The 21,941-nt window shown below is 43.2% G+C and overlaps 1 pseudogene; it reads left to right on the forward strand.

Annotated features, from left to right (window-relative positions):
- The first annotated feature begins 220 nt into the window (after nt 1-220).
- On the forward strand, nt 221-13,407 carry LOC134453936 (uncharacterized; annotated as a pseudogene).
- The last annotated feature ends 8,534 nt before the right edge of the window (nt 13,408-21,941 follow it).

The raw sequence follows: 21,941 nt of genomic DNA on the forward strand, positions 1-21,941 counted from the left end.
CCCCAATGTCAGCATGGAGAGACCACAAATACAAGGCCAACATCCAGGGGGTAGGGAAAGAGGAAGAGCAAGGGGAGGAGGATTGAGGGTGCGTGGTGGTAGAGGAGCAGGAAGAGGAGGAGTGAGGGTTCATGGTGGTGGAGTAGGAGTTCGCAGACATCGTGTACTGGATGAAATTCGGGCCACCATAATTGATCATGTTGTCAACCATCGTCTCACAATGGCAGAGGCAGGGTGCCGAGTGCAACCAAATGTGCCATGCTCCACAGTGTCCTCCATCATCCAGACCTTTCGCCGGGAAAACAGGTAGGCCTATGCACTCAGGCAATGAGGGAACTACAGCATGTTATCCTGTGTGTGTGTGTGTGGTGTGTGAGTGTGTGTTTGTGTGTGTGAGAGAGAGAGAGTGTGGGGGGGCATAGACTACTGCAAAATCTCACCTCAATGTTACAGTATGATACAGCACACTATTGTACCATGACAAACAAAATACAGTTGTACTCTAAATTAGACAAAAAGCAGCATTGCACATTACAGTAGTATTGCTGTTCATTTGTAAGCACAGTAGCCTAACAAAGCTACAAAATCATAGCAGAATGAAGTAGTATGCAATACAGTCATTATAGTGATTGGCAGTATGCGGGTAGGTGACGTGAACATTTTGCTGTCACAGGCTCTTAACTCATTGGCTGCCAGCCATTTTCATAAAAGAGTACCTCGGAGTGCCAGAGATTTTTCAGCATTTTGGGCGTTTTTTGGAGGCTCACAGAAAATTGAGTTCTGTGTCTATGTCAACACCATACCTATCAAAACACAGATTAGACACTCATCTGTCATCAGAAAAAAACGGTGTCTCTCTACCCCTTTCCGTTCTTTCATAATCATCTGTTGAAATTAAGTGGAATTCGCCAAAATGCTGCTTTCTAGCCAAAAAGCTGAGAAAACGCCATTTGAAGTAGAACTATAACTGCAAACGTTTTTGCCCATAATGGCATCGTCCTAACAACTCCAAACCTATCAGATGCTATTACAGAGTCTTCTTTCATCTGTAGCCTGAACAAAAGATCGTTTGTATGACCTTTTCAACCTAATATACTGAAATATAACGGGGGTGGACTCGAAAACAAGGGTGTTTTGGTTTAGTTGCTGGCGCGCAGAATGGATCATGACAGCAGGTGCCCCTAACTCCAGGAACTCATCGTCCTCCCTCTGATTGTGCTCTCTCTCTCCCCTCGTTGGAGAACGAATCACAGCTGGTTTATTTCCTCCAGAAATAGTACCGTGTTGTGTCTTGTGGGGGAGGGAGGCAGGTAGGCAGGCAGCTCCGCTTAGCGTAGCTTACTGCAGCTTCTTTGGCAGAGCGGACAATTTGCAGATTGATGATTACTGTCATCATGGTTCTGCTATAGTGATCTTGTCATATATTGTTCAATGAATTTTCTTTTGATGAAGTACTGATCACATATCCAACATTTCACAAGCCGATTGGAGTGGTGAAGGCTAGCTGGTCTGAGGCTAAGTGCAATGCTTTCTCATGTGAGCTGAATGCATCTGACCAGACACAAAGGCTACTGTGTTCCAAGAATCTGCAACCCCCTGTCTTTTTTGATGATACAGTAAGCTGATCATACTATACAGATCCATAAAAAATAACTGTAGAATGAGTAAAAAAAATAGTTGACTTACCAAGGCTCCTTTATTTAGGCTTAGTTGTAAGTTGTTAGCGATTTCGTGCTAGCTAGCTAGCTAGCGTAGCAAACTTTATAGCCAAGCATTCCCAACTGAGGTGACACATCACCACTAGTCCCGTGCATTCTCCTGTTAGATGATAAGCATCATCCTGATGTTGTGTAGGCTGATCACATTATCCAAAATGAAAGGTTGCCACACAGATCATCTCATGGTGTATTTTGGGCAAGCTAGCTACAATGCCTTCTAGCTAGATAGCAACAGGGGGTTGTATTTTGGTCATGAGAGGAAGGTTTTTTTTTGGTCAGGCTCTGACACTAAAATCAGTAGCCTGCCTGTGTTAAAATCAGAGGGCAAGAAAGTAGACTACTGTCACAGGTGCTTTACTTTCAAAAATGATTTTGCTATGCTACTTTTGAGATTATAATAGTAAAAAAGGGGTGTTTTTGTCTTGACATTTCCTCTTGCTCTGAACTAAAGCCCTGCCTTGACTGTTCCTAAGGACACTTCTGCCACCTACAGGAACAGTTAGAAAATGCCTAGAGGCTTGAAATTTATACAGAAGATAGGTCAGACCGTCCTCAAGGCGTGGCTGTAAAAAAATATCGCAATTATCGGCGAAAATTAAGTAAATTCATGCTTTCGAAATTGTCAATGTTTTACATGATCAAACTAGTGTCCATGTTGTGAACCTCATGGTTGTCATTAAGTGTTAAGATAGGCTGATAAGCTATGACTCAAAGACTTATAAGTGCAAAGTGTAGGTCCATATTGACTACAACATTACATTATGATCAAAAGACAAAATAATCATGTTGATACATTTGTTTCTGGCTCTGTTTTGCATTTCTGTCCTTTAGCGTGACATGAATGTCCTACGGTGTGACATTTTTTAAATGCTCAAATATTTGTTTGAACTTAACAATATAATTTGATAAAAACTGAATATTGCATTAGGGAAGAACAAATTATCATCCCTGAAAAGTTAGTATAAATTCGGACAATTTTGAAAATTTAAAAAGAAAGATATCCCTGTATTTCCTCGAAGGTTTCTAATAAGCTCACCTCTAATGGGGAAAAAATACTTAAATGGTAATTTCTCATTTAATTAACACTTTAAAAAATTGCAATAAATATGAAGAGTGTAACAATGTTCATAAAACTCCATCAAGCCATTTCTACATTACTTAATATATATATTTGGGCAGTCATGGGTGAGCGGGGGCAGTCATGGGTGAGCGGTTAGGGCGTCAGACTTGCATCCCAGAGGTTGCGGTTCGACTCCCGACCCGCCAGGTTGGTGGGGGGAGTAATCAACCAGTGCTCTCCCCCATCCTCCTCCATGACTGAGGTACCCTGAGCATCAGTGATGTACCCGAACGCGTTCAATGAACGAAAGTTCATGAACGAGTTCATATTTTGAGCGAACGTGAACTGAACGGACAGTATTTTCTAGATGATGAACGAACTATGAACGCGTTCATCTGGAGCGTGAACGTGAACGTTCATTAGTTCTTCATTCCGTTCATTCCGTAGTTACCAGATTTCATTAATATTCCTGCAGAAACCGCTACTGAACACAATGTCAGAGAGTCTAATATTATGTCTTATCCATTCTCTCTGACAGCGTCAGACACCTTTCTCTCCGACTGTCTTTAGTCTCGTGCAAAGAGGCGGGACCAAGCAAACAGCAGGCATCGCTCTACTTAAAGTCAGAGCGGCCAGCAACCAGCCAGCAGTGTGCGAGTTTTCTGATTTCCGGTGACTTTTTAGATTAACGCCTCTAGCGACCGTCTTCTGGGCGTTCGGAATAATAATAATAATAATAATTAGTGTGGAGTGCTCTCGCTTCACTATTTAAGTTAAAATGCGCCGCACGCAGCAACAACAACAAGAGAAAGCTGCCTGCTGGCATGTTGCAGGAAGGCACATTTTGCGCATGAGACAGAGAGCATTTATATGGGCTTTTTCAATGAATTTTGATTTTTTTTTTTTTTTTTGGGGGGGGGGGGTGAACTGAAATGAACTAGTTCATTTATTTTGTGAACTATGAATGAACTAGTTCATTTTGAAATAAATATGAACTATGAACGAACTAGTTCATTCTGAGAGCTGTGAACTTGAACTTGAACTAGTTCACGTACAAAATGAACTTTCCCAACACTGCTGAGCATGGTACCGTCCCACCGCACTGCTCCCCATGGGCCGCCACTGAGGGCTGCCCCCTTGCACGGGTGAGGCATAAATGCAATTCGTAGTGTGCAGTGTTCACTTATGTGCTGTGGAGTGCTGTGTCACAATGACAATGGGAGTTGGAGTTTCCCAATGGGCTTTCATTTTCTTTCATTTTCATTTTCATATTTCTTAACGTCACACCAAAGGACATATTTTCAGCAAATTGCTTTATCAACGTAAATAAATAATCAATTAATAGACCTACATTGTGACCACTTGGATTTTTTGAAAGATCAATTGCTGCACTACGTCGACATATACTTTTTTCCCTCATAAATAATGTTTTGTGAAAAAAAAAATGTGCAGCCTATCTGTCATCTACCCATGTAACAAAAACACCACAAAAAGTCATGTTGTCTGTGTCTATGTGCAGGATTGGGCGACAGCGTCACATAGGTGGGAGAAGACTACTCACTCCTCGCCAAGAAGAAGAGATATGCAACATAGTCATTGCAAATAATGCAGTCACAATGTCACAGATCCGAAACACAATCCTCCAGAACAACACAGTCTTCCAAAACATCAACACCATCAGCACAGCCACAATGGAACCGGGTGCTGAGGAAAAATCACATGACCATGAAGCAGATCTATAGAGTACCATTCGATCGAAACTCAGCCAGAGTATCAGTTTGCAAGTATCCTACACTACGTAGAGGTTCCAATTTCTCTGGGTTACCAGTAGAAATATCCTCTTTACCTTTGGAATACAGCTTTACTGTACAATACAGCATCTGACTACAACATTTTACATTTAACAACTATAACAGAACACTATCATCATCATGTCTCCCTTCTACTTGTGTCAGAACACTACCTGCAGAATCCCTGCATATACCTGCACTCTGGGATTGGATCACAGTGGGTTACATTGACTTTGTGAAGAGTATTACTGCTGTGACTGTGTGAGCCATATGACTGATTTGGTTTATTTTTCTCTTTTGTAGAGAATCTTGGCACTAGAGGGGAATGAAACCCCCCATATCCTAGTGTTTATCGATGAGGCAGGATTCAACCTGGCCAAGGGTCGCAGGCGTGGCCGTAATATCGTTGGCCAGCGGGCCACAGTGGATGTCCCCGGGCAGTGGGGGGAGAATATTACCATGTGTGCAGCCATTTCTGAAAATGGTGTGGCTACACATATGGCAAGTTTAGGGCCATATAATACAGAGAAGCTCCTCCTTTTCCTGCATCGTCTTTACCTAGATTTAGTTCCCGAAAATGAGAGGGGTCTCGAAGAGCTCCACCTACCCGTTTGTTGTGGTTTGGGATGATGTCAGCTTCCATCGTGGCAATCGCATCAGGGCGTGGTTTGACACCCACCATAGAATGCACAACGTCCCACTACCTCCCTATTCCCCATTTCTCAACCCCATAGAGGAATTGTTCTCTGCGTGGAGATGGAGGGTGTACGAGCATCATGCCCAGAACCAGAGGTCCCTCCTCAATGTGTGCATCCCAATATGTGACCTTGCCTCCTCCACTTGCCTCCTCCACTTGCTTCTCGTCATGATGACATCACTGACAACAGCATTATATTTCAATATCTTGCAAAAGCTCAATTGTAAAGTCTTTTTCTCATTTGCAATTGGGATGGTGAATGAAAAACAGTCCCTCAAAAGTTGTTGTGGCGAGGCTGACAGCTGGGAAACTTTATCGTTTTCTCCACGGAGGAGGGGCCAGGAGGAGGGACGAGGAGACAAGCACAAGTGGAGGAGGCAAGGACACATATTGGGATGCACCCAATGCCATGGATGCTGCCTGTGATGACATAACAGGCTATCGATGTAGAGGATGGCTGAGGCATTCACGCTTCACGCTTCTTCCCACGGTGCATTGCTAGGGAAAACATCAGATGCGATGTTGATGAAAACTTATGGCCAAACAGAGTGCAGAGGATGCACGGCCAGGAAGATGAGGAGGATGACGAGGAGGAGAGAGAGCGGAATGTAGAGGTGTGTCGTTCATGAACGAGCCGGTTCTTTTGAACGGCTCCCTGAAGTGAACGATGGGAACCGGATCACAGCTGGGGCAGCCACTCGACCGTTATTTCGTTCATTTTTCATTCATTTTAAGCACGTGACCTCAACCAGAGTAATTACATTTTGGAAAAAACACAACTGTTTACATCAAAGAGAGGCAAAAACGGTCTGTAGAAGCAGGAGAATAATCAGTTGTTGTTTAGACAAAATTACCTTGAGATGGAGTCAAAATATTACATTCTTAACACTGAATAGGCCTACATAATTAAAAAAAAGAGCCAAAAGAGCCAGTTTTTTGAACGGCTCTTTGAAAGGAACGAGCCACTAATATCCGGATCCCGTCAAAGAGTCATAAATCCCATCTCTAGGGGAGTGATGCAGAGTAGTCAGAATGTTACTATTTCATTTGTGATGCTTGACTGTTTTTGTTTTGTTTTACTGTAACTTGTATTTTGTTTTGTTTTTTGCAGGGTTTTTTTTATTTTGTATGCATAGTATATTGTATACATGTATTTTTTTCTTTCCTAGCTGCAGTAATGTGTAAAAATGTACTTGTGAATAAAGAGTGACATTTCCTCAGCAGAATGACTAGTACAGTGTGTGCGCGTGGTGTGAAAAAATGTATTCCTTTAGCCTGACCTCATAAAGACAAAACCTCTAAGCATTTTGACTTATAGTACTTACACAATGCCAAAGTGACAATGCATTTTGGGGGCACTGATGATTTATGTGAGGAGAACATTTAGTTTTGATACATAGGTGAAGTACTTTTGGAGCGGTATGAACACGTGAAGTTGGATCCATGCAGTTGTGCTTCACCGTCCAGTTCATTTTGACAGAAGTATGAAATGAATAACAATGTGCCAAAGCAATTGAGAAGGATCTATGCTATTTTTATGGTGTTGACTATTTATATGGGAGAGTGACTTCATTTTGATACAAGGATGAACATTTTGGGAGACATATGACATTTTGCTGGTTATCTGAAATTTTGAAGAAGTGTAAGTCTGTTTGGCCAATTTACCTTAAAGCTTGAGGAATGTCATCTCAGTTTCAATAAATTAGCCAAACCAATCGAGCAAAACTTTAATGCTGTGATGTGTGTGTGTGTGTGCGTGTGTGTGTGCGTGTGTGTGTGTGTGTGTGTGTGTGTGTGTGTGTGTGTGTGTGTGTGTGTGCGAGAGAGAGACGGAGAGAGAGATTAGAGTCAGGGATTGTTTTGGTCATATCAGGGCACAGTTTTAGCACTCACTAGTTTAGAAGTGAGTGGAATGCATGGGAGTCAAAGAAAGTCACAGTGCCGCACAATGACCTGCACAGCTACAGTCAATACTGCCCTTAAGGTCACAGTACTGTCCATGGTCAAGGCCATAGTGAGGTCCTCAAGGTCAAGTTGTGATCTTTAAGGTCAAAGTGGAACAGCAGTCGCATTAGCTTCATTCCAACATGTCAGACTAAGGAATTGCATGGATGGATTTATTGAATCGAGACACTAACGTACAATGGCAATTCTGTTAGGCCCAGTGAGGCATTTCAAGCAAATCATCTTTATTTGTTAGTGCTCATTTTATCGCTGAGCTCTTCCCCATCTACAAAAAAGGGAGCCCAGTCTGCTCGTCTGATTTATGGTTGCGGCTGCATGAGCCAAGTTTAATCTTTTGTGTGATTATACAGCCTCCAGCTTAAATCTTTTATCCTTTGAAATTCAATTATTCCACCCTTGGTTGGTTATATTTAGAAAGTGAGGAAATGCAATCAATTAATCAAATAATTAAGCTAGCCTTCTAAATATCTTTTTAAGTCCCAAATAAACATTATTTTACATTGACTCATTATTTCAGCCACCCACACAATTCAATTCAATTCAACTTCAGATTATTAAAGTGGGATATCACCATGGACATGGTCTAAAAACACTGTAAAAGCAAAAGTATTATTCCAGCAGTATTTCACAACTTAACCTTCCTCACAACACCGTTTTTACAAACAAAGAAAACCCATCTATATACATGGGTTCATTGTTTTCATAAACACAATGTTGTGAGGAGGGACAAGACACTGGCAGCTAACCACGTGAGCATTTTTTTTAAACTGACAACAATACAACAATTCCAACAATCAGAGGTTGAGTTGTGCACAGCTAGTGTCGCGCAGTCAGAAGAAAACAAAAATAGAGACAGGAGGGCTTACTGACGTCATAACAGCGTAGCACGAAATGATGGCGAGGGGAGTACGGAAATTGTATTCTTCTTCTACGGCCAGTACTGAAAGCATCAGGGAAGCATGCAATGCCACTTCCGCGAGGGTCGGAGTGTGGAACAGGTCATAGGACAGCGTGAATGTTTGTCAGCTGTCCTTTATTACCCCCAGCAATTACTGCTGACCAACAGCTGCAGTTAATTTGGCCACACACTGACCACTGACAACCGGATATCCTCTTTAGGCATATTTTAGCGGAGTTTCCGGATTTTGCGGAGTACGGAAATTGTAGCCATTACCCACTGACCATGCGCAAGGGAGTTACTTTTCCAGCCACTCGTGTCCTCAGGCCACGCCCCCATACTGCACTGTGGCCAATGCATTTCCACCCGAGAGATTGTTCTTCTGTGCCGAGTTTCTTCGGCCATCACCAAAGAGAGTTAAGATAAGAGGGATTGCAGACATCATCACAGCGTAGGAGAGTCACTTTTCTTCTACGAGGCATGAAGGTAAACTGCCAATGCCACTATCGCCAGGGTTGGAGTGTGGAACAGTCATTGGACACCTTGAATGTTTGTCAGCTGTCCTTAATTATCCCCCGCAATTACTGCGGACTGACAGCTGCAGTTAATTTGGCCACACGTTGAACACTGACAACCGGATGTCCTCTTTCGTCCGTCTTTTGCGGAGTTTCCGGATTTTAGGGAGTCACAATTTTTATCCATCATGGTGACCATATGCACTGTGTCCGTAGGCCACGGCACCGTAATACACCGTGCCCGTGAAACATCATTTGGCTTGTGGGCCATTAGGTTACAAAACCGGAATGCAAGTGACTTTGCCAGGACTGAGAACACTACAGAGATGGATGCAACACATCAAGTTTCGGCCAGGGATATTGGAGGTATTTGATCGACTGAAAATGAAGGCATCAGAGCTTGGTGCGATGGAAATGGAGTGTGTCATGACAGCGGATGAGATGACGATCCGACGCTTGTATCGAGCTTAAAGTGATACTGTCCCATTTTTGGAAATAAGCTTATTTTACACCTTCCCTTGAGTTAACCGTTCTCTGGGATGGCAGTGCAAATTTTACCTCCAAGCTAGCACTCAATGTTAAGTGCACTGCCATACCCAGAGAACGGTTGAAAGTACAGGAGAACGGTAAAACCCTATTATTTAACTCAAGGGAAGGTGTAAAATAAGCTTATTTCCAAAAATGGGACAGTATCACTTTAACATGATTGCGGGCAGTCTTTATGGCAATGTCACCTTGAGAGGTCACACAGGACAAGCCACTCACCCCATGTGTCTTCAAGCATGTTGATAATATCTGAGTAGGATGTCACCATGCAATACTCATGAACGGTGTGACGTTTTCCATGTGCGTTACGCCCATTTGTGGGGGAAAACAACCCATGCAAGTCAATTGGTGATATTGGGGTTTAATAAACGAAAGATACAGACCTGTAGACTAGCGTTGTTCACGCGCAACATGCCGAAAACGTGTTGTGTTGCCGGCTGTTCAAATAATATAGCCAAACAGTCGTAGCTGAAGCATGGAATGTGTTCATTTAGGCTAGCCAATGTACCATGTAAGTCAATGAGAAATTCGGTTTGTTTTCACCCATAAAGGGGCGTAACGCAAATTTAAGAGCAAAGTACACGGATGGTCGTTCATGAGTATAACCACCTCCACGATGTCGTATCAGCCAGCTGTTTTAGTGATTAGTTGCACCTGTGAAATGGACAACGAGCGTCAAGAAACCGTTTTCAATCGTATTTTCAACATAGCTACTCGTGCAAGAGCAGAGTTGGCAAGCTCCAGTGCAGATCATGCCTTAGAGGGAGGCTTCGTTCTATAAGGTAAGTAGGCTACTTGCAGTAGATTACATTACAGTAAATTGTGATTGTTTTCCCTGGGGCTTAATTGAGTTTTTTATTATTTGGATTTACAACTGACACAAATTTTAACACATGTTGGGATGGACACAGATATTCACACTGGCTCAGGTGACAAGCTAAGCCCCTCAATGTCTTGTCATTGTTCACATGTTCAAATGTTGGTTCTTTTCCAACACTACGTGTCAGAATGCACTGGCTGCCAGAAGAGTTGGCCTACCATCAAGCCCCAGCCATCATATATTCCAAGTACAGTATGTTGAGGTAAATCACTTTTCTATCGTTATATTTTTCTCACTCATTTCTTGCATCTTGAAAGTCCAGTGACATAACATGTCCCCCTGGTGAACGAACCCCTGGAACTCCTGGGAATGGACCTTTGTGGGCAAGGTCACCCCAACAAAGTCTGGCAACAAGTAAATTTGTGTACTTGTTGACTATTACACAAGTTGGTGGAAAACAGGTCAGACACATGGGACGAGCCACCACACCTGTGCTAAGTACAACGGACCGATGCATTGTATTCCACCTAGCAGGATACACCAGTCACAAAGTTAGAAAGTTGTGAGGTTGCAGAAGGTGTGTGATGTATGCAAGGCAGTTTAAGTTTAACCACAGCCAGTCCCACACTACTAACATCTTGAGTGGATCTGAAGGACAAGCCAGGAGGTCTGTGTCGTCCCAGTGAAGTGTTGTACTGCTTTGTTGAAGAAATAGATTAAGTCTTAAGAAAGACACCTGCATCTACTCTTCTGGAGCCTAACAATACAGTAGGGGTCATGGAGAGGAGGGCTGCAGTACTATCATCTGAGCTGAAATCATGCTGCGGAGTAGAGGACAAAGTATGAAAAAGGTCTGTGAGGCTGAGGATGAGGATTGAGGCAACAACAGAGACATATCAGACAAAGAACAACAACTGAAGGATGGTCATGTGGGAAGTATAAGCCAAAGCAAGAAGTTCAAACAATACAATTCCCCCTCCATATCTGGACCATTCCCTTGTAAAAGGAACAGGCACCAACACAGTTTTGGGTGAAAATGAGCAGAGCGTTTATTGTTCACAGGTGAGGCTTAAATGCAGTCACATGGCCCGACCTCAATGAAGGTTGTTAAACTTAACGAGTATCAATTAACAAGGGGAATACATCTGAAGACCACTGCTTTCATGGACACTTTGACCTGTATACAAAACCACAGGAGTTACCCAGACTAATCGTCCTTAAATGAACACACCCTCCACGTCTACACTGTGGATGAATTCCAAACAGGAAAAGTCGCCGTCCTTCCACACAGCTAACTGGACATTGAGTCATCAAGTGTGATGCCAAACGAAAAATTGCTTTATTTCCTCCTCTGGCAGTTGCTTGAATTTGTGGGCATAAAAGGGATATTTGAGGGCAACATCAGATCTGACATACTGCTGCCTGCTACCCAAAATGCTGTGCGCCACCTTCCTCTCAACAGGGGACAAACATGGCTGCCACCTGACCTACTACCGTAAAACAGTCTTCATTCTGACACTTATTTACCTAGCTATGAAACACTGAAGCGACAAATCTACATTGTTGTATCTATTTATAGCCTATTTTACGTTTTACGAGTCTGTCGTCTTTCGGCCTTACTCCGCTCAACTAGCTTTACGTAAGCTAAGCGCTAACGTGAAGAACGTAACTCCAGCCATAGAATCGCCGTAACTGTCAAATGCGTAGGGCAGCTCTCTCTTTAGTGCCGTTTGTAATGAATACCTTGGCAGATACCCTCACGACGGAAATCACATCTGATCAGACACCCGTTTATGTAGACAGGGAGCAGGGTTGCCAGATGAGGCTGATGATTTCCAGCCCAAGAAATGCTCAAAACCCGCCTAGAAGCACAAAATCCTGCCAAATTCTATTGATTTCTATGGCAAAAATTCGGCGGGTTTTTCTGCTACATGCCATTTTTACCTGCACATGGCCATCCTAAGCAGCCCAATTGGGCGGGAAACAGCCCAATCTGGCAACACTGACACGGAGTCATGGCGCCACTGACCTCCATTTGGAATTCAGTCTACATGTTTTACAGGTCAGCTTCTCTACTGCACCCTCCTCCTTTTCATCCTCCTCACCCTCCTCCTTTTCATCCTCCTCTTTCCTCCTCACCCTTCTCCTTTTCATCCTCCTCACCCTCCTCCTTTTCATCCTCCTCTTCTTGCCACTTTTCCTCCTCTATTCTCTTTCACTGCTTATTTCCTGAACTAACATGATTCATTCTCTGTGGGCTTGCTGTGACACATTCTCCTCCTCGTCCTCATTTTTTTTCTTTTGTCTTCTTTTTTCACAGTCACCTATCTCAGACTCAGAAGAGCCCTTCTGAACATGCCTGTGATGTCTGAGAATGTGCCTGTGAAAAGCAAAGGCAGTGCAATGCAAGGCTGGTTGGTAAGGTAAGCCGAGGTAATGTAAGGTAATGCACGGCTAAACAAGGATGCGAGGCAAGGAAAGGCTACACAATTCATGAATGGCTGGCTGTCTGTCTGTCTGGTGGGTGTTATAACTAATCAGCACAGGCGTGTGTGTGTGTGTGTGTGTGTGCGTGTGCATGTGCGTGTACAAAGACGGTGTGCAGAACCTATTCCACAGTTTGTGGGTGAGTGTGTGTGTGTGTGTGTGCGTGTGTGTGTGTGTGTGTGTGCGTGCGCGCGCGCGCCTGCATGTGTATATGGGACATGGATCTGTATTTGCATGCATATGTCCAGAACACTCTGTTTTTGTGTTATAGTGTGTAACAGTGTGTTAGTAATAGTGTGGTAGTGTTCTCTGTTGCTGTTGTAAATGGCTGATGTAATGCAATAAACAGGATGCCATCATACGCTTTAGCCTGCAGTATCGGTAGGAATAAATAGGAATAATGCCAAAACTTGAGTTTAAGAACGCTTCATCTCACCACAAACTATAACAAGGCACAAGTTGAATGTTGCAAGTCTTTTCTGGAACGGCGCCTCCTCCACGTTTCCCCCAGTCAAAAATGTCAGGATGTCCGAGTTAGTGAATGCTCACGTCACTCACACACACACACACACACACACACACACACACACACACACACACACACACACACACACACACACACACACACACAGGGGCCGTGTCTGCAATGCTGACTGTCATTAACCCCCAGATGCCATCGTCTGTATCCCAATTAGCTCTCCTGGACCCCAACAAATATGCTCTTCCAAGCATGCATGCGTGTGCGCGTGTATGTGTGAATGAATGTGACGGATGTTTCAGATGCTTTTAAAGACATGCAACATTACACAGAGGTGCAAGTAGACACAGTGTGGACACAGACAGATCTGCAGAAGCCAGACAAAGCAGCGCAGGTCAAACAGGAGGTCAAACAGCCATTTGCTGGAAGATGATTTCAGGACCGTGTTGCCAGGTGGAAAATGCTGAATTATCATACCAAAACCTAAAAATTACGTTTTTAGGGGCTTTTTGGGAGGAAATTATTGTACAAGACTCAAACTGTAGTTTCAAGGCATCTAAATGAACTGAATGACAACTCTGAAATTATCGCACATTGTGTATTTTTGATCGTACAGAGGATGAAATTTACAAAATTGTGGTATAAACAGACACACACACACACACACACACACACACTGATCTAAATCCAATAAAGACAGGATATCATCATACAGTAGTGGATAGTGTACATGCACGCACACATGCACACCCCCATGTACACGTAGATCTAATTCTGTAAAGACATAATGGCTTCTGCCTGTAGTATTGCCCTGCAACACAGACACACACACACACACACACACACACACACACACACACACACACACACACACACACACACACACACACACAGACACAAAATGCTCCAACTGCATACAAATACATCTGAGGGACCATGCACTTTCACCTTGAGGCCATGAGTGGATGTTGAATATGGGATGTTGTAAAAGAAAAAAAGCATAATTAGAACATACGTACATCACTAACATGGTACATAAGCCCTTTTAGTACTTAACCTCCTTATCTGTCTCTGTTGACCCTCTTTTTATCCCATTCCTTCCCCTGCTGTATCCATGTCTCTCTACCTTTCCCTTTTTTCCCCGCCAACAGGGGGGGTACAAAGGGGTATGTTGTCCCAGGCCCAGAATTGGGTCCCCATTACATTGTATGTATTGGGTAGGGGGCCATTTCAGAAGACTTTGTCCTGAGCCCTAGTGCTGTAAGCGGCCCTGGCTTGTGGTACGCCTCCTCACCCCCTCAAGTCTGCCCTCTGCTCTGCTCTGCTAGTGGCCTGATGACTGCAGCTCTTCACCCCTATTTATGAGCCTGAACCCATATCCCACACACACACACACACACACACACACACACACACACACACCACCACCACCACCTCTGCTCTGCTAGTGGCCTGATGACTGCAGCTCTTCACCCCTATTTATCAGCCTGAACCGGGCCACCCCTATCCGACACATACACATGTGCGCACACACACACACACACGCACACACACACACACACACACACCACCACCACCACATCGTCTACAACTAGCTTGATGACGGCCTCTCTTCACCCCTATTTACGACCCTGAGTCTGAAGGAGCAGCAGGAGATTTATGTCCATGCCAGCGAAAGTCATCAAGGGGAAATAATTGTGTGGATTGCCGTCCTTCTGATATATGGAGAGGGGTGGGGGGCGTCTGATGGGAGTTTCGGGGTGTCTGTGATTGCTGTGCTTTTATGACCTCGAGGAATGTCAGAGGCGATTCTAGGATCAGATGGGGCCCCAAGCAAAAATGCAAAAGAATGAACATTTGAACCAAAATTGCCACTACTGTGGTAAAGTGTGGGCTGTTATTCACTATCTAGGGGGATTGGGGGCCCCAAGCTTGCTGCCTGCCTTGCCTGGTGGCCAGGTGCTCCTCGAGGAATGTCAGCAAATCCACTGTGAGCAAATCAAAAACAGGGATCAAATTTAAATTTAATTGTGACCCAGAAAAATGTAATTAAATTCCAGGGTGTGTACTGTACAGTATGTGTGAGGCAGAGAGTGGATCTTCTCCATGTCTGTCATTTTGAATTTCCAGTAAATGTGATTTTTTTACCTGCAAAACATACTGTACTTTGGCATATTAACATATCAGCCTTCGGCTTCGTGCCTATGGCCGAACCACACCCGGGAGGATGTCAGTTCACACTCGCTTCATATTCCTGAAATATCCATGGAATGATACAATTTGGGAAAAGGCAGCGCATTTGAAATGAGCAGGATAGTTTAACACCTACTCTGGCCACAGCAGTTCAAACTCCACCTTTAAAAAAAATCTGAATTTTTCAGAACTTCTCAGTTGATTTTGGATAAATATAGCATTGAATGGAGACAATATATAGATTTTTTGCTTGAACTTGAAATTTGAAATTGACGGCATCAAAAAAGACCTACTCCACCCATTAAGTTGATTACTTATGTGACATTTGGAGTTTATGTTTAATGTTGTATTTTGCTCTTTTTCAACAACAGAGAGCATCTTTTAAAAAGTAATAAATCATACAGTGAAAGGAATATCCTTTATTACTTTTGTCAAGTGGCCAAGTGCAATGCCAGTCAACCAGTCATTTCTTAGTCATAAATCCATTCTGGTCAATCTCCAGGTATTTTTACTGAGGAGTAAATCCATTCGGATGACAGCTTTATTTTCTAGATTTCTCCAGCGAACCATCGATCATCCTCTGGTCCAGCATAGCATAGAGTTATAGGGTGAGTTCCAATATGCGACCTTGCGTCCTCCACTTGTGCTTGTGGCCTTGTACCAGGAAGTAATATGTCATTATGACATCACTGACAACAGCATTATATTTCAATGTCTCACAAAAGCTCAAATGTAAAGTCATTTTCTCATTGCAAACTGGATGGTGAATGAAGAATAGTCCCCCAAAAAAATTGTTTTGGCTTGGCTTACAGCTGGGAAACTTTATTGTTTTCTCTAAGGAGGAGGGCCAGGAGGCGGGTGAGGCCACAAGCACAAGTGGAGGACGCAAGGTTGCATATTGGAACGCACATATAGAGTGGTATGGTCACACTGGAGCATAACATGGTGCTTGAGTGATTAAGTCAAACTTGTGCGTGCGTGTGTGCGTGTGTATATCCCCGCTGATCTGGGCTCCCCTGGCCTGCCTCAGGCTGTCTCAAGGTCTTCACTCATGCAGAGTAATGGGGCGTGTGGGAGCCGTTTTCATCTGCCATCAAGACACATTTCAGCATCATCACCCCGACTTTGATATAGAGTCACGGTCAGTACATTGGAGCCCAGTGGCAGCAGTTACACAGCTTCTCTCCGCCAGTCACTTCAGCCTCAGGCCATTGACTATACCCCCTGACTGTGCCCATCCCAACCAATAGCAGCTGACGATCCCCCTGAACAATCCCATTCCAGCCAATAGGACCAGGCGATCCCCCTTGACTTCTCTCCCTTTCAGCCAATAGTAAAACAGAATGACTTGAGAAATGATGGACCACCAGGCCAAATCAGAGGGAAAATAATGGGTGAATAAACAACACATTAACATGTCATGCCACCCCACCAGGGAATGGGGGGTGGGGAATGGGGGGAGAGTGACTGGCTGCTATTCCCACAGGGCCGGATTAAGGGCCCCTAGGCTATAGATTGCTGTAGGCCCCCACAGGGCCGGATTAAGATGGTATGGGGCCCCTAGGCTATATTGCTGTAGGCCCCCACAGGGCCGGATTAAGGGCCCCTAGGCTATAGATTGCTGTAGGCCCCCACAGGGCCGGATTAAGATGGTATGGGGCCCCTAGGCTATATTGCTGTAGGGAACTGCAGAAGGCAAATTTCGCAATAAATTTAAGTAGACAGAGTCATAATTCAGACCCAGGCAGGAGTATTAACAAGATCCAAACTCCAACTCAACAGCAGACAAATATTTGCAATTCCACATCTTTTCACTATCTACAATTCTTGATTTTTTCCAATCGTGGGCCCCCTGGCAGGTGGGGCCCCCTAGGCTGAAAACATATGAAGAGCTCTTTTCCAAAATGAGATATATCCATTTTATAGAATGTTGGGAAATTGACATTTTTGTATTGGGCATTCCATTGAAATGCATTGCAAAATGCATTTTCATAGAGGTTTTAAAGTATGTTCTCAAAACATTTCAATGGCAAGAATTAACACATTGATTATAGGACTTCTTAACAGTCAATTCCAATATTAAAATGCAAAAAGTCAAAAATGGTGTATATAGCGTTTTGGAAAAGAGCTCTTCATATTTAGCCTGTGCATTAATCCGGCCCTGATTCCCATAAGGTACCATATGCTTACTGTACATCCATTACTAACTCTGTCAATTGGGGTGTGAATGTCTGGCTCCAGGCCATAATTCATACCGTAGGAACATTAATTCCCACAGGAAACACATCGGCTTCAGAAATCACATCGCTTGCATTGCTGTTTTCCTCACCCCGGTCTTGCATTCAATCTATGACTCAATCTTCTGACCCTTGCTTTCCCCCCCTTTTTTCACCTCTAATCTCTGCAACCTGTTTCCTTCGTTCTTCAGGGAAACATAGGGCAGTGATGGTGTTTGGCTGTCTAGTGGTGAGAGGAGGTGCAAAACGCACACCAGAAACAGAGGTGCTGGCAACCAGAAAATACACTTGCAGGAGGAAAGAAGTGTCGCACACTCTCTCACACAGGCCATCAGCCCTGATCTCTCTCTCTCTCAGTCTCTCTCTCTCTCTCTCTACCTCTCTACCTCTCCGTCTCTCCCTCTCTCTCTATCTTTCTTTTTTTCTCTCTCTCTCTCTCTCTCTTTTAATATGCTTTTATGCCTTTATTTGACAGGACAGTCGAAGATGGTGACAGGAGGCGAATGGGACATTGAGACGGGGGAGGATCGGGAAATGACCCCAGCCGGACTCGAACCAGGGTCCCCGGAGTTGGGCATGCAAGCCCAAATGTGGGGGGCTTAGCGCGCTGCGCCACAGCGCCCCCCCTTTCTTTCTTTTTCTTTCTTTCTTTCTTTCTTTCTTTCTCTCTCTCTCTCTCTCTCTCTCTCTCTCTCTCTCTCTCATTTTCCATCTTTCTCTTTCTTTGGTATTCTATATCATTCTGATTTGTTCTCTCATGAACGTTTCCTGGTTCCCAAATTCCTGGTCCCGGTTCCTGATCCGGATCACCACCAACATTTACACTTTAAAATGTACAATTTAAACAAAATTATCACCTGTTCCTTTGGTCATTTCTAACAACTCCACAAAGTTTAATCCAAATCCGTTCAGGAGATTTTGAGTTATCCAACGGAGAAACAAACAAACAAACAAACAAAAACTAACAAAAAGACAGTCAGACAGACAAACCAATGCGACTGAAAACAGAACCTCATAGGCGGAAGTTTAAAAAAATGCATGTACTGTATTGAGGCATTTCCTTACCCAGTGACTTTAGTCTTTGGGTGCATTCCAATATGTGACCTTGCGTCCTCCACTTGTGCTTGTGGCCTCGTACCAGGAAGTAATACGTCGTGATGACATCACTGATATGGCATTATATTTCAATATCTCGCAAAAGCTCAATTGTAAATTCATTTTCTCATTTGAAAACTGGATGGTAAATGAAGAATAGTCCCCCAAAAATTGTTCTGGCTCGGCTGACAGCGGGGAAACTGAATTGTTTTCTCCACGGAGGCGGGGCATCAGCAAAACATGAAGCCACAAGCACCAGTGGAGGACGCAAGGTTGCATATTGGAATGTACCCTTTGACTCATTTCAGTAATTTTCCTCCTCATCATCATATCTACTTTCCCCCTAATGGAGTCTGATGGCTGTAGATGCTGTTGTGTAATGATTCAGATAGTGCAAGGCTAATGACATCTAACTAAGGCCTGGAAACATCACTTATTTATTCAATATAACACACATGGTTGTGTTTAACACACATGCATAATCTGCCTATATGTGCCAAAGATGACCTGGTGAGAGTGTTGGTTTATCTGAGCTAACATTTGATGTGTCCTCTGCAAACAAGAAACTAATTTGTTCCTCTTTTCCCTTTTGCCACAGGGGTGAATGGAATGATTATCAATCCAAAACATTGACATTCAATTCTGATTTGTCATCACTGTATTTGCCCATTTGCTCCATACTTGCAGTGCAAACATATTGTTTGGAGTAAATAATTAATTTGCCACTTTGATGAGTAATTCCTTAGGCAGAGCTTGTATTGGCAATCAATCTCATCCGCTGATTGCCCTGAAGCAGATTCTGACTACTTTTACTCTGTGAGCTACAAAGACTTCTGCGACTGAGGATGTGGAAACATTGGCTATGTTTACATGAGACGTTTAATTCAGAATGAACTGACTTTAATTCTAAATAAAGCTTAATTCATGTAAACATGTCACAATTTGGAATTAAATGAAAGATCAAAGTAAACTTGACGGAACTATTTAATTTGGAATTATTCATTTGGAATTAAAAACGCCATGTAAACGTAGCGGTTGTGAAGGAACCAGAGACGCAGTGGGGAAAAATGTCTGGCCATAATGTATACTCATTGCTGGGTGAGACACATTGCTGATGGATGACTGAAATGTCTGATTCCAAAGCCTCATGTCTGCGTAATACACATTACAGATGGATGACTAAAACTGACACTACACTGCGCAAACTAAAGGTTAGGATTTCCATTATGGAGCCTGGAGATCGCCAGATTATCAGAGTGAAACTTTTATGACAGTATGACAGTTTGGCTTGTCATGATGAGATGATTAATCTCAAAACCCTAATCCAAACACATAAATCAACCCGATCAATCAATCAATCAATCAATCAATCAATCAATCAATCAATCAATCAATCAATCAGTCAATCAATCAGTCAATCAATCAATTTACAAGTGAACGAATGAATGAATGAATGAATGAATGAATGAATGAATGGTTTTCCTGGCAGCCTCTCTTCGACCTTAAAGTAATAGGAGAGGATAGTCAGGTAGATGGGATGAGACGACAAAGCTGTTGAAAAAGATTGACATAGAGTGCAGAGAAGGGGAGCTTGTGTGAGTGACAGTTTTGGGGCATGAGGGTTCAGATGCAGGCCAACCCTTTGATATCTCCCAACCACAGTCCCCCAGGAATCTACAGACACTGATGGTGGACAGTGAAGCCTGCCCACCCCCCTCACCTCTGACAGAACAGCCAATACCACACCCAGAACCTCACCGCTGATCAGTCAGGCTTTGAGGGTTTCATAGATACTTGACTTGCTGTTTTTCTAGGTCACCCCCAGGGCCGGATTAACACACAGGCTAGATATGGCTGCAGCCTTCTGCCAGGGGGGCCCTGATTGGCCAAAGGTGAAAAATGGCAGAATGGCAGTCTATGTAAAGTGGGCAAAATTTGCCTTCCGGGGGGGCCCACAACAACTTGTAGCCTAGGGGCCCCAGAACATCTTAATCCGGCCCTGGTCACCGGGTTAATCTATATTTGGAGCCAACTTTCAGGAGAGAAAGACAGATCATTTCAGTTTTATTGTCAGAGAAAGATATTAGCTTTCAGTTTCACAGACAGTGTTCTGTCCGTACTAATCTCTGTTAAATTTGATCCGTGCTGTTTTCGACCAGGTGTATTTCTTTCTGCAGGTTTGATATCGACATCCTAAAGCCTTGTGCTTTGCTGTGCCATCTCTGATTAATCTGCTATATTTATGTATTGTAGATCGATACGACATGCTACACCAGTGTCCTTGTACTGTAGACAGAGAGCAAACAAGCCCATCCATCTGACATAGTGATAGATGATTCAGCCTGATTTTATTAGACGATTAATGATACCCCAGTGGTTAATGGGCAAATCACTGGACAATTGGGGAGTCAAGGGAGTGAAGAGAAATGTCCCAATGTGTAATTTGTCATGCTAGTCTACACATAGCTTAATTCCCTGTTCTACATTGCTTGCTAATTAGCAATACGTTTGTATTTGCATTAACATCGTGTCGACCAATTGATAGATCATCAACAGTCAATATGACCTTTATAAAAGCAGTGAAAGAATCAGATTGTTTTGCTACACCTCATATTCATTGCCCAGTTGTGGTCCCCACTTAGTCGCTTTGAGTGAGGGAATGGAACGCCATGTCATTTATTCAAACGTATCTTTGTATTTCACACAATGGAGCCAAAGGAAAAGGTTATTACGATAACACGGCCGCTGAACACTAGGAAGATAGTGAATAATCATCCAATTTAATTCACAGCAATTGATCATATCATAGGTTTATTCATACATAAAGTCACATGGATTTGCTGATTCTACAGATTAAGTTTGCGACTTGGCCTACAATTCAATTACTGTTGTAGATTCACATTCATTTATGCACACACACATACGTATGTGCACACACACGTACACACATACAAACACACACCCGGTCTGCATGATGCTGACATAAGATGTTGTGATAAACCACTGTAATATACGGGGGCTTTGTATTAATTTATTTGACATTTTAAGCAGTTTACCACATTTTGGTTGAAAGTGTTTTACCCCATCATCCATTGATGGCAAGAGTCCGTTTTACAAGCAGATTTAAGTTGTCAGTCAAAGTTAAACTCAAAACATTTTGTCCATTCTTTTTTCACCCTCTGCTCGCAACTATTTGTTGCTCATGTTTTTGCTTTCAAGATGTCAAATTGACATCCCTGATGAGAGAAAGTATTTTGACCAGAATATTGAAACGTATGTGGGCCAAACATGATAATTATTCAGCCGAACAACAGATGGGAATGTTTCACTACTTGCTATTCCATATTCACTATGTCTCAGTTATCAATTTATGCTTGTGTTAAATGTTGTAGCTTCATGTTTAACCTTCTTTAGATCCATCAAAAACTGCATTTGTGCACTA

Source organism: Engraulis encrasicolus, chromosome 8, assembly GCF_034702125.1.
Source record: "Engraulis encrasicolus isolate BLACKSEA-1 chromosome 8, IST_EnEncr_1.0, whole genome shotgun sequence".
Lineage (NCBI taxonomy): Eukaryota > Metazoa > Chordata > Actinopteri > Clupeiformes > Engraulidae > Engraulis > Engraulis encrasicolus.